Raw genomic sequence first — 13,978 nt, forward strand, 5'->3', positions numbered from 1 at the left:
ATCCTTCTTACTCTTCTACGCATTCTCTTTATCTTCTTCTCATCCTTCCACTACCTCCTTCTCCTTCCTCCTTCCTCTTTCCTTCTTCTTCCTCTTACTCCAACTCTGACTCCTACGCCTACGCCAACACCCTTCTCACTAATGTAGTTATTCTCTTCATATTCTTCTCAATCTTCCACCACCATCTCCTCCTCCTACTCCTGCTCCTGCTCCAACTCCCTACTCTCATCTCTTTGCATTCTCCTCCTCCTCTTCAATTTGCTTTGGTTTTGTGTGGTTGTGGGTGTGAGTGCATGTGCATGGGTACCTGTGCGTGTTGGTGGGTGGGTGAGGGTGCGTCCTTATTCACGTATGCGTTGTGTGCTTGTTTGTGGTATTCGATTGAAATTGTATGTAAGAGGAGCTCAGCTTGGACATTGACAAGCTTTACAAGCATGCAGAGGTAATCTATTACTATTCAGCAATGCTTCATCATTTTCTCTCTCTATTTATCTTTATGTGTATTATTTACTCGGTTAAAACTGTATCTTAGAGGAACTCCAATTAGTGGTCACTAGGCTCTATAGGTGTTTTTTTAATACATGTTTTGCAAAGCAATTGCTTTTTTTGTTTGTTTTTTGCATTACAGGCAAGACAATGAACATATATATATATATATATATATTTTTTTTTTTACTTTTGTTCAATCATATAAGAAGCTTTGTGCATGAATTTTACTATTATAGTCGTGTCCAATATTCTGATGGCTTCAATGAGATATAATCTATTTCTCAATATTTTTACTTTTAAAATTATGTTATTTTTTAGTATAATGTACTCATTGCTAGGACTATATGTAAATTTATTTTATTAACCGAGAAATTATAAATTTTCTCCTTCATTTTACTCATCTTCTCCCATTCTCCATCATTAGCGTCGTCTTCATTTTCATCATCTTATTCTACTACTCCTTCGGTTACTTCTTCTCCTTCCGCTTCTGCGTCTCCTCCTCTTCCCCCATCCTCCTCCTACTCTGACTTCGACTATGACTTTGACTGCTATGTTTACTCTATCTCACTCCTCTACTCTCTTCATCATCCTCTTATCCTTCCTCTACTCTGTCTCCTCCTCCTTTCCCTACTCCTTCTACTCCAACACCCCATTCTGACTGTTCTACGCATTCTCTTCATTTTCTTCTTATCTTTTCACCATCTCATTCCTCTTTCCTCCTTCCGCCTACTCCTCCCTCCTCATCCTCCTACTCCAACTCCTACGCCTACGCCTACTCCAACTCCCCTATCACTTTTCAACGCATTCTCTTCATCTTCTTCTCATTCTTCCACTAGCTCATCCTCCTCCTCCTTCTCCAACTTCTTACTCTCATTTCTTCGCAATTCCCCTCATTCCTCTTCATTTTGCTTGGCTTTGGGTGTGTGTGGGCGTGCGTGCATGTGCAAGAGGTGAGAGTGTGGGTGTGGGTCGGTGGGTCTAATGGGTGAGTGTGTGTACTTGTTTGCATGTGTGTGTGGTTATGTATGTGTATGTGTGGTATTCGATTGAAACTATATGGAGGACGAACTCAGCTTGGAGATCTACAAGTTCTACAGGTAATGTGTATTACTATCTAGCAATGCTTCATCATTTTCTTTGTCTATTTATATTTATGTGTATTATTTACTCGGTTGGAACTGTATCTTGAAGGAACTCTAATTAATAGTGATCACCAGGCTCTATAGGTTTTTTTTAATATAGGTACACTATACAATATTTATGACAAGTTGACCTATTCTTCCATCATATAAGAATCCTCGTGCATGAATTTTATTGTAGCAGTCGTGTCCAACATTTTGATCGCTTATTTATCAATGTCTATTTTTAAAATTAGGTTCTTTTTTAGTATAATGTACTCATTGCTTCAGTAATTTTTCATTTACTTGTGACTATTTAAATTTATTTTATTAACCTAAAAGTTATAAATTTTCTCATTCATTTTTCTCATCTTCTCTCATTCTCTGTCGTCGTCGACGTCTTCATTTTCATCATCATCTTCTTCTTCTACTCCTTCCTTTACTTCTTCTCCTTTCGCATCTGCTTCTTTGTCCCCTCCCTCCTCCCTCCTCCTTCCTTCTCTTCCTCTTACTCCGACTTCGACTTTTACTGCTACGCTTACTCCAATTCCTTTCTCCCTCCTTTACAATTTTCATCTTCATCCTTCCTCTACCCGTCCTCCTCCTCTACAATTCCTACTCCAACATCCTTCTCACTCTTCTACGAATTCTCTTCATCTTCTTCTCATCCTTCCACTACCTCCTCCTCATTCCTCTTTCCTCCTTCTTCCTCTAACTCCAACTCTGACTCTTATGCCTACGCCAACTCCTTTCTCATTGTTCTAGTTCTTCTCTTCATATTCTTCTTAGTCTTCCTCCACCATCTCCTCCTCCTCCGACTCCTACTCCTGCTCCAACTCCATACTCTCATCTCTTAGCATTCTCCTCCTCCTCTTCAATTTGCTTTGGTTTTGTGTGGGTGTGGGTGTGAGTGCATGTGCATGGGTATGTGTTCGTGTTCGTGTGGGTGTTGGTGGGTGGGTGAGGGTGCGTCCTTAGTCGCATGTGCGTTGTGTGCTTGTTTGTGGTATTCATTTGAAATTGTATGTAGGAGGAGCTCAGCTTGGACATCGACAAGCTCTACAAGCAAGCAAAGGTAATCTATTACTATTTAGCAATGCTTCATCATTTTCTCACTCTATTTATCTTTATATGTATTATTTACTCGGTTCAAGCTGTATCTTAGAGGAACTCCAATTAGTGGTCACTAGGCTCTATAAGTGTTTTTTTAATGAGTTTTGCTACATACAATCACTTTTGCGTACACCTTGCGTACTCTATTGATGTGATTGGCCAAATCAATTATTTTATATTAAAAAAAAGTGATGCAACCAATCAGATTAGTAAAGTGCGCAAATAGTACGTAAGAGTGACTGCACGTGGAGTTTTTCTTTTTTAATACATGTTTTGCAAAGCAATTACTTCTTTTGTTTGTTTTTTGCATTACAAGCAAGACAATGAGCATATTTTTTTTTTTTACCTTTCTTAAATCATATAAGAAGCATTGTGTATGAATTTTATTGTTGCAGTCATGTCCAACATTCTGATATCTTCAATAAGGTATAACTTAGTTATTAATATTTACTTTTAAAATTATGTTCTTTTTTAGTATAATCTACTCATTACTTCAGTAACTTTTCATTTACTAAGGACTATATGTAAATTTATTTTATTAACCTAAAAATTATAAATTTTCTCCTTCATTTTTCTCATCTTCTCCCATTCTCCATCGTCAGCGTCGTCTTATTCTTCTACTCCTTCGTTTACTTCTTCTCCTTTCGCTTTTGCGTCTCCTCCTCCTCCCCCATCCTCCTCCTACTCCGACTTTGACTACAACTTTGACTGCTATGTTTACTCTATCTCCCTTCTCCCTTATCTATGCTCTTCATCTTCATCTTATCCTTCCTCTACTCTACCTCCTCCTCCTCCTCCTCCTCCCCCCTACTCATACTCCTACTCCTCTCCACCATCCATTTCTGACTCTTCTACACATTCTCTTCATTTTCTTCTTATCTTTTCACCACCTCATTCCTCTTTCCTCCTTCCGCCTACTCCTCCCTCCAACTCCTAGACCTACTCCAACTCCTACGTCTACTCCAACTCCAACTCCTTTCTCACTTTTCACGCATTCTCTTCATCTTCTTCTCATTCTTCCACTAGCTCATCCTCATCCTCCTCCTCCTGCTCCAACTCCTTACTCTCATTTCTTTGCATTCCCCTCCCCCTCTTCATTTTGCTTGGCTTTTGGGTGCGTGTGGGCATGCGTGCGTGTGCAAGGGGTGAGAGTGTGGGTATGGGTCGGTGGGTCAAATGGGTGAGTGTGTGTGCTTGTTTGCATGTGTGTGGTTGTGTATATGTGTGTGGTATTCAATTGAAACTATACGTATGAGGAAGTCAACTTGGATATCTAAAAGTTCTATAGGTAATGTGTATTACTATATCTAGCAATGCTTCATCATTTTCTCTCTCTATTTATATTTATGTGTATTATTTACTCAGTTGGAACTGTATCTTGGAGGAACTCCAATTAGTGGTCACCAGGCTCTATAGGTTTTTTTTTAATATAGGTACACTATACAATATCTATGACAAGTTGACCTTTCTTCCACCATAAAAGAATCCTCGTGCATGAATTTTAATGTAGCAGTCGCGTCCAACATTTTGATCACTTCAATAAGGTATAATTTATTTATCAAGGTTTACTTTTAAAATTACGTTCGCTCTTAGTATAACGTATTCATTGCTTCAATAATTTTTCATTTACTTGGGACTATTTAAATTTATTTTATTAAGCTAAAAGTTATAAATTTTCTCATTCATTTTTCTCATCTTCTCTCACACTCTGTCGTCGTCGACGTCTTCATTTTCATTATCTTCTTCTTCTTCTACTCCTTCCTTTACTTCTTCTCCTTTCGCATCTGCTTCTCTGCCTCCTCCCTCCTCTTTCCTCCTCCGACTCCGACTCCGACTTTTACTGCTACATGTACTACTCCAATTCCTTTCGCCCTCCTCCTCTATGCTCTTCATCTTCATCCTTCCTCTACTCCTCCTCCTCCTCCTCCTCCTACTCTTACTCCTACTCCAACATCCTTCTCACTCTTCTACACATTCTCTTCATCTTCTTCTCATCCTTCCACTACCTCATCCTCTTTCCTTTTCCTCCTTCTTCCTTCCTCCTTCCTCTTTCCTCCTCCTTTGTCTTACTCCAACTCTGACACCTACGCCTATGCCTACGCTAACTCCCTTCTCACTGTTTTAGTTATTCTCTTCATATTCTTCTCAGTCTTTCACCACTATCTCCTCCTCCTCTGACTCCTACTCTTGCTCCAACTCACTACTCTCATCTCTTCGCATTTTCCTCCTCCTTAATTTGCTTTGGTTTTGTGTGGGTCCAAGTGTGAGTGCATGTGTATGGGTAGGTGTTCGTGTTCGTGTGCGTGTTGGTGGGTGGGTGAGGGTGCGTCCTTATTCACGTGTGCATTGTGTGCTCGTTTGTGGTATTCGATTGAAATTGTATGTAGGAGGAGCTCAACTTTGACATCGACAAGCTCTACAAGCATGCAGAGGTAATCTATTACTATTTAGTAACGCTTCCTCATTTTCTCTCTCTATTTATCTTTATGTGTATTATTTACTTGGTTGAAACTGTATTTCGGAGGAACTCCACTTAGTGGTCACTAGACTCTATAGGTGTTTTTTTAATACATGTTTTGCAAAGCAATTGCTTTTTTTGTTTGTTTTTTTGCATTACAAGCAACACAATGAACATATTTTTTTTTTTTTTTTTTTTTACCTTTGTTCAATCATATAAGAAACTTTCTACATGAATTTTACTGTTGCAGTCGCGTCCAACATTCTGATGGCTTCAATAAGGTATAACTTATTTCTCAATATTTACTTTTAAAATTATGTTCTTTTTTAGTATAATGTACTCTTTGCTTCAGTAATTTTTCATTTACTAAGGACTATATGTAAATTTATTTTATTAACCTAAAAATTATAAATTTTCTCATTCATTTTTCTCATCTTCTCCCATTCTCCATCGTCCGGATCATCTTCATTTTCATTATCTTATTCTTCTACTCCTTCGTTTACTTCTACTCCTTCCGCTTTTGCATCTCCTCCTCGTCCCCCATCCTCCTCCTACTCCGACTTCGACTACGACTCTGACTGCTGTGTTTACTCTATCTCCGTTCTCCCTTTTCTACGCTCTTCATCTTCATCTTATCCTTCCTCTATTCCACCTCCACCTCCACCTCCACCTCCTACTCCTACTCCAACAACCCTTTCTGACTCTTCTACGCATTCTCTTTATTGTCTTCTTATCTTTTCACCACCTCATTCCTCTTTCCTCCTTCCGGCTACTCCTCCCTCCTCTTCCTCCTACTCCGACTCCTACTCCAACTCCTACGCCTACTCCAACTCCCTTCTCACTTTTCAATACATTCTCTTCATCTTCTTCTCATTCTTCCACTAGCTCATCCTCCTCCTGCTGCTCCAACTCCTTTCTCTCATTTTTTCGCAATTCCCTTTCATCCTCCTCATTTTGCTGGGCTTTGGGTGCGTGTGGGCGTGCGTGCATGTGCAATAGGTGAGAGTGTGGGTGTGGGTCGGTGGGTCAAATGGGTGAGTGTGTGTGCTTGTTTGCGTGTGTGTGTGGTTGTGTATGTGTGTGTGTGGTATTCGATTGAAAGTATACGTTGGAGGAACTCAGCTTGGACATCTTCAAGTTCTACAGGTAATGTGTATTACTATCTAGCAATGCTTCATCATTTTCTCTTTTTATTTATATTTATGTGTATTATTGACTCGGTTGGAACTGTATCTTGGAGGAACTCCAATTAGTGGTCACCAGGCTCTATAGTTTTTTTTTTTTAATACAGGTACACTATACAATATCTATGACAAGTTGACCTTTCTTCCATCATATAAGAATCCTTATGCATGAATTTTATTGTAGCAGTCGCGTCCAACATTTGGATAGCTTCAATAAAGTATAATTTATTTATTAATGTTTAGTTTTAAAATTATGTTCTTTTTAGTATATCGTACTCATTGCTTCAATAATTTTTGATTTACTTGTGACTATTTAAATTTATTTTATTAACCTAAAAGTTATAAATTTTCTCATTCATTTTTCTCATCTTCTCTCATTTTTTGTCGTCGTTGACGTCTTCATTTTCATAATCATCTTCTTCTTCTACTCCTTCTTTTTCTTCTTCTCCTACCGCATTTGCTTCTCCGGCCCCCCTTCTTCCTCCTCCTCCTCCTCATCCTCCCAGTCCGACTCCGACTCCGACTTTTACTGCTACGCTTACTCCAATTCATTTCTCCCTCCTCTATGCTCTTCATCTTCATCCTTCCTTTACTCTTCCTCCTACTCCTATTCCAACATGCTTCTCACTCTTCTACGCATTTTCTTCATCTTCTTCTCATCCTTCTACTACCTCCTTCTCCTTCCTCATTGCTCTTTCCTCCTTCTTCCTCTTACTCCGACTCTGACTCCTACGCCTACGCCAACTTCCTTTTCACTATTCTAGTTATTCTCTTCCTATTCTTCTTAGTCTTCCACCACCATCTCCTCCTCCTCTGACTCTTACTCTTGCTCCAACTCCCTACTCTCATCTCTTCGCATTCTCCTCCTCTTCAATTTGCTTTTGTTTTGTATGGGTGTGGGTGTGGGTGCATGTGCATGGGTAGGTGTTTGTGTTCGTGTGCGTGTTGGTGGGTGGGTGAGGATGCGTCCTTATTCACGTGTGCGTTGTTTGCTTGTTTGTGGTATTCGATTGAAATTGTATGTATGAGGAGCTCAACTTGGACATCAACAAGCTCTACAAGCATGCAGGGGAAATCTATTACTATTAAGCAATGCTTCATCATTTTCTCTCTCTATTTATCTCTTTGTGTATTATTTACTCGGTTAAAACTGTATCTTAGAGGAACTCCAATTAGTGGCCAAAAGACTCTCTATAGGTGTTTTTTTAATACAATTTAGCAAAGCAATTGCTTTTTTTGTTTTTGTTTTTTTTTTGTTTTTGCATTACAGGCAAGACAATGAACTTATTTTTTTTTTACCTTGGTTCAATCATATAAGAAGCTTTCTGCATGAATTTTATTGTTGCAGTCGCGTCCAACATTCTGATGGTTTCAATAAGGTATAACTTATTTCTCAATATTTTTACTTTTAAAATTATGTTGTTTTTAAGTATAATGTACTCATTGCTTCAGTCATCTTTCATTTACTAGGGACTATATGTAAATTTATTTTATTAACCTAAAAATTATAAATTTTCTATTTCATTTTTCTCATCTTCTCCCATTCTCCTTCGTCAGCGTTGTCTTCATTTTCATCATTTTCTTCTTCTACTCATTTGTTTACTTCTTCTGCTTTCGTTTCTGCCTCTCCTCCTCCTCCCCCATCTTTCTCCTACTCCGACTCCAACTACAACTTTGACTTTTCTTATCTTCGCTGTCTCCCTTCTCCCCCTCTACTCTCTTCATCTTCATCTCCTCCTTCCTCTACTCCACCTCCTCCTCATCCTCCTCCTACTCCTACTCCTACTCGTACTCATACTTCTACTCCAACACCCCTTTTTGACTTTTCTACGCATTCTCTTTATCTTTTTCTTATCTTTTCACCACATCATTCCTCATTCCTCTTTCCTCTTTCTGCCTACTCCTCCCTCCTCTTCCTCCTACTCCTACTCCAACTCCAACTTCCTTCTCACTTTTCAACGCATTCTCTTCTCATTCTTCCACCAGCCCATCCTCCTCCTCCTCCTCCTGCTCCAACTCCCTACTCTTATTTCTTTGCATTCCCCCCTCCTCTTCATTTTGCTTGGCTTTGGTTGCGTGTGGGCATGCATGCATGTGGAAGGGGTGAGAGTGTGGGTCGGTGGGTCAAATGGGTGAGTGTGTGTGCTTGTTTGCGTGTGTGTGTGGTATTCGATTGAAACTATACGTAGGAGGAACTCAGCTTGGACATCTACAAGTTTTACAAGCATGCAAAGGTAATGTTTATTACTATTTAGTAGTGCTTCATCATTTTCTCTCTCTATTTATCTTTTTGTGTATTATTTACACGGTCAGGCTCTATAGATATTTTTTTTAATACATGTACACTAATTTGCAAAGCAATTACTTTTTTTGTTTGTCTTTTGCATTACAGGCAATATCAATGACAAGGAACATATGCTTTGACCTTTCTTCCATCATATAAGAATCTTTGTGCATGAATTTTAACGTAGCAGTCGCGTCTAACATTCTGATGGCTTCAATCGGGTATAATTTATTTACCAATATTTACTTTTAAAATTATGTTCTTTTTTAGTATAATGTATGTATTGCTTCAGTAATTTTTTATTTACTTGGGACTATTTAAAATTATTTTATTAATCTAAAAAGAATAAATTTTCTCTTTCATTTTTGTCATCTTCTCTCATTCTCTGTCGTTGTCGAGACGTCTTCATTTTCATTATCTTCTTCTTCTACTCATTCCTTTATTTCTTCTCCTTTTACTTCTTCGCCTCCTCCTCCTTCCCCATTCTACTCTGACTCCGACTACGATTTTGACTGCAACGCTTACTCCAATTCCCTTCTCCTTTACGCTCTTCATCTTCATCTCATCCTTCCTCTACTTCTCATCCTCCTCCTCTTACTCCTACTCCAACTCCAACATCCTTCTCACTCTTCTATGCATTCTCTTCATCTTCTTCTCATCCTTCGACCACCTCTTCCTTCCTCCTTCCTCTTTCCTCCTCCTTCCTCCTCCGACTCCTACGCCTACGCCAACTCCCTTCTCACTATTCTACTTATTCTCTTCATATTCTTTTCAATTTCCACCACCATCTCCACCTCCTCCTCTGACTCCTACTCCTGCTCCAACTCTCTACTCTCATCTCTTCGCATTCTCCTCCTCCTTCTCCTCAATTTGCTTTGGTTTTGGGTGTGTGTAGGTGTGTGGGTGTGAGTGCATGTGCATGTGTAAGGGTATGTGTTCGTGTTTGTGGGCTTGTTGGTGGGTGGGTGAGGGTGCGTCCTTGTTCGCGTGTGCGTTTGTGCTTGTTTGTGGTATTCGACAAGTTCCACAAGTATGCAAAGGTAATTCTCTCTCTATTTATCTTTGTGTATTATTCACTCAGTTGAAACTGTATCTTAGAGGAACTCCAATTAGTGGTCACCAGGCTCTATAGGTGTTTTTTTAATACATGTTTTTCAAAGCAATTGGCTTTTTGTTTGTTTTTTGCATTACTAGCAATATATATGGCAATGAACATTTTTTTTTTTTTTTTTACCTTTGTTCAATCATATAAGAAGCTTAATGCATGAATTTATTGTTGTAGTTGCGTCCAACTTTTTGATGGCTTCAATAATGTATAATTTATTTCTAAATGTTTACTTTTAAATTTATTTTCTTTTTTAGTATAATGTACTCATTGCTTCAGTAATTTTTCATTTACTAGGGACAATTTAATTTATTTTCTCCCATTCTTCATCGTCAGCGTTGTCTTAATTTTCATCATCTTGTTCTTCTACTCCTTCCTTTACGTCTTCTCCTTCTCCTTCCGCTTCTGCTTCTCATCCTTCCTCGTCCAGGGCATCCTCCTCCTATTCCGACTCCGACTCCGACTATGATTCTGACTACTATGTTTACTCTATCTCCCTTCTCCCCACCTCTACGCTTGTCATCTTCATCTTATCCTTCATCTACTCCTCTTCCTCCTCCTCCTACATCGTCCAACCGCCTCCTGACTTTTCTATGCATTCTATTCATCTTCTTCTCATCTTTTCACCACCTCATTCCTCATTCCTCTTCCCGCCTACTCCTCCCCCTCTTCCTCCTACTCCTACTCCAACTCCTACGCTTACTCCAACTCCCTTTTCACTCTTCAACGCATTCTCTTCATCTTCTTCTCATTCTTCCACCAAGTCGTCCTCCTCCTCCTCTTCCTCCGACTACTGCTCCAACTCCCTACCCTCATTTCTTTGCATTCCCCTCCGTCCTCTTCATTTTGTGTGGCTTTGGGTGTGCATGGGTGTGCGTGCATGTGCAAGGGGTGAGAGTGTGCGTGCTTGTTTGCGTGTGTGTGTGGTTGTGTATGTGTATGTGTGGTATTCGATTGAAACTATACATAGGAGGAATTCAGCTTGGACATCTACAAGTTCTACAAGCATGCAAAGGTAATAATGTTTATTACTATTTAGCAATACTTCATCATTTTCTCTCTCTATTTATCTTTATGTGTATTATTTACTCGGTCAGGCTCTATAGATATTTTTTTAATACATGTATACTATAAAAGCAAAGCAATTGCTTTTTTTGTTTTTTTTTGCGTTACAGGCAATATCAATGACAAGGAACATATTTTTTTTTTACCTTTCTTCCATCATATAAGAATCTTCGTGCATGAATTTTACTGTAGCAGTCGCGTCCAACATTCTGATGGCTTCAATAAGGTATAATTTACTTTTCAATGTTTACTTTTAAAATTATGTTCTTTTTCAGTATAACGTACGCACATTGCTTTAGTAATTTTTCATTTACTTGGGACTATTTAAATTTATTTTATTAACCTAAAAAGTATAAATTTTCTCTTTTATTTTTCTCAACATCTCTCATTCTCTATCGTCGTCAACGTCTTCATTTTGATCATCTTCTTCTTCTACTCCTTCCTTTACTTCTTCCCCTTCCGCTTCTGCTTCTCCGCCTCCTCCTCCTCCTCCCACTCCGACTACGACTTTGACTGCTACACTAACTCCAATTCTCTTCTCTCACCTCTACGCTCTTCATTTTCATCTCATCCTTCCTCTACTCCTCATCCTTCTCCTCCTACTCCTACTCCAACTCCTACTCCAACATCTGTCTCACTCTTCTACGCATTCTCCTCATCTTCTTCTCATCCTTCCACCACCTCCTCCTCCTCCCTCCTCCCTCCTCCCTCCTTCCTCATTCCTCTTCCTCCTTCCTCTTGCCTCCCCCGACTCCGACTCCTACGCCTAAGCCAAGTCCCTTCACATCATTCTACTTATTTTTCTCACATTCTTCCCCCACCATCTCCTCCTAATCTAACTCCTTCTCCGACTTCTACTCCTGCTCCAACTCCATACTCTCATCTCTTCGCTTTCTCCTCCTCCTCTTCAATTTGCTTTGGTTTTGGGTGGGTGTGGTGTGAGTGCATGTGCATGTGCATGGGTAGGTGTTCATGTTTGTGTTCGCGGGTGGGTGTGGGTGCGTACTTGTTCTTGCATGTGCGTTGTGTGCTTGTTTGTGGTATTCGATTGAAATTGTATGTAGGAGGAGCTCAGCTTGGACATCAACAAGTTCTACAAGCATGCAAAGGTAATGTCTATTACTATTTAGCAGTGCTTCATCATTTTCTCTCTCTATTTATTTTTATGTGTATTATTTACTCGGTTGAAACTATGTATCTTAGAGGAACTCCAATTAGTACCAGGCTCTATAGATGTTTTTTTAATAAATGTTTTGCAAAGCAATTGCTTTTTTTGTTTGTTTTTTGCATTATAGGCAATATATACGACAATGAACATATTTTTTTACCTTTGTTCGATCATATAAGAAGCTTTGTGCATGTATTTACTGTTACAGTCGTGTCCAACTTTCTGATTGCTTCAATAAGGTATAATTTATTTCTCAATGTTTACTTTTGAAATTATGCTCTTTTTTAGTATAACGCACTCATTGCTTCAATAATTTTTCATTTACTACGAACTGTTTAAATTTATTTTATTAACCTAAAAATAATAAATTTTCTTCATTTTGCCCATCTTCTCCCATTCTCATTATCAACGTCGTCTTCATTTTCATCATCTTGTTCTTCTACTCCTCCCTTTATTTCTTCTCCTTCTGCTTCTGCTTCTCTTCTCCTCCTCCTACTCCTCCTTCCTCTTCCTCCCACTCCGAGTCCAACTCCTACTTCGACTCAGACTTTGACTATGACTTTGACTGCTATGTTTACTCTATCTCCCTTCTCCCTCCTCTACGCTCTTCATCTTCATCTTCATCTTCTCCTTCATCTACTCCTCCTCTTATTCCTATGCCTACTCCAACCCCCTTTTGACTCTTCTACGCATTCTCTTCATCTTCTTCTTATCATTTCACCACCTCATTCCTTTTTCCTCCTTCCGCCTACTCCTCCCTCCTCTTCCTCCTACTCTTACTCCAACTCCTACGCCTACGCCTACTCTAACTCCCTTTTCACTCTTCAATGCATTCTCTTCATCTTCTTCTCATTCTTCCATCAGCTCATCCTCCTCCTCCTCCTCTTCCTTCGACTCCCTCTTATTCATTTTGCTTGGCTTTGGGACGTGTGGGCATGCGTGCATGTGCAAGGGGTGAGAGTGTGCGTGTGGGTTGGTGGGTCAATGGGTGAGTTTGCCTGCTTGTGTGTGTGGTATTCAATTGAAACTATACTTAATACATGTATTATTTACTCGGTCAAGCTCTATAGATATTTTTTTAATACATGTACACTATTTTGCAAAGCAATTGTGTCCAACATTCTGATGGCTTCAATAAGGTATAATTTATTTATCAATGTTTACTTTTAAAATTATGTTCTTTTTTAGTGTAACGCACACATTCAATAATTTTTCATCTACTTGGGACTATTTAAATTTATTTTATCGACCTAAAAAGTATAAATTTTCTCTTTCATTTTTCTCATCTTCTCTCATTCTCTGTCGTCGTCAACGTCTTCATTTTCATCATCTTCTTCTCTTACTCATTCCTTTACTTTTCTTCTCCTTCTGCTTCTCCGCCTCCTCTTCCTTCCTATCCTCCTTCTACTCTGACTCCGACTATAACTTTGACTACTACGCTTACTGTTAGATCCCTAATTTTCATGTGTTTTATTTTTCTTAGTATTTATTTATTTTTGATTATTTAATTGTTTATTTTATTTGTTTATTTATGTTATTTGTTATTTTTTTATTTGTGATATTTTATTTATGTTATTTTAAATGTGTGTATTTTCAGTTTGGGCCTTTGTTTTTATTGTGTTTGGTGGGCTGTGTGTGTTTTTATTTGTGTTGTGTGATTTTAATTGTGGGCCGTGTGTGTGTGTTGTGCTTAAAACCCAACCCAGCCCGTGTAGCTTCAAGCCCAACCCGTGCACCATGCGAAGCCCAGCCTGTGCGAGTAACCCAGCCCCTCACTATCTGAAACGGCACCGTTTGAAGTGAACCCCTTAGGGTTTCATAAGTTTCTCCCTTGCGCCGCTCAGCTTCTTCTTCTCCTTTCTTCTTCTTCCTTCTATTTTCTTCTTCTCTCTTCTTGTTCCAGCAGCTACCGTGAGCCACCTCCACCTTTCTAAGGTAGCTCCGTGTCGCTCGTTGCGGCCCTTAGTCACGCATTTTCACCCGCTGCGCCACCT

General features: G+C 39.2%; 1 long non-coding RNA gene across 1 annotated transcript; it reads right to left on the reverse strand.

Moving 5' to 3' along the window:
* Positions 1-3,452: 3,452 nt before the first annotated feature.
* On the reverse strand, positions 3,453-12,724 carry LOC121250779. Its single transcript, XR_005937854.1, has 3 exons — positions 12,625-12,724; positions 11,498-11,510; positions 3,453-3,496 (listed from the first exon to the last, which is right to left on the reverse strand). It is a non-coding gene; the product is annotated as an uncharacterized LOC121250779 (long non-coding RNA).
* Positions 12,725-13,978: the final 1,254 nt, after the last annotated feature.

The sequence above is a fragment of the Juglans microcarpa x Juglans regia genome, chromosome 2D (assembly GCF_004785595.1).
Source record: "Juglans microcarpa x Juglans regia isolate MS1-56 chromosome 2D, Jm3101_v1.0, whole genome shotgun sequence".
In the NCBI taxonomy this organism is placed as follows: Eukaryota; Viridiplantae; Streptophyta; class Magnoliopsida; order Fagales; family Juglandaceae; genus Juglans; species Juglans microcarpa x Juglans regia.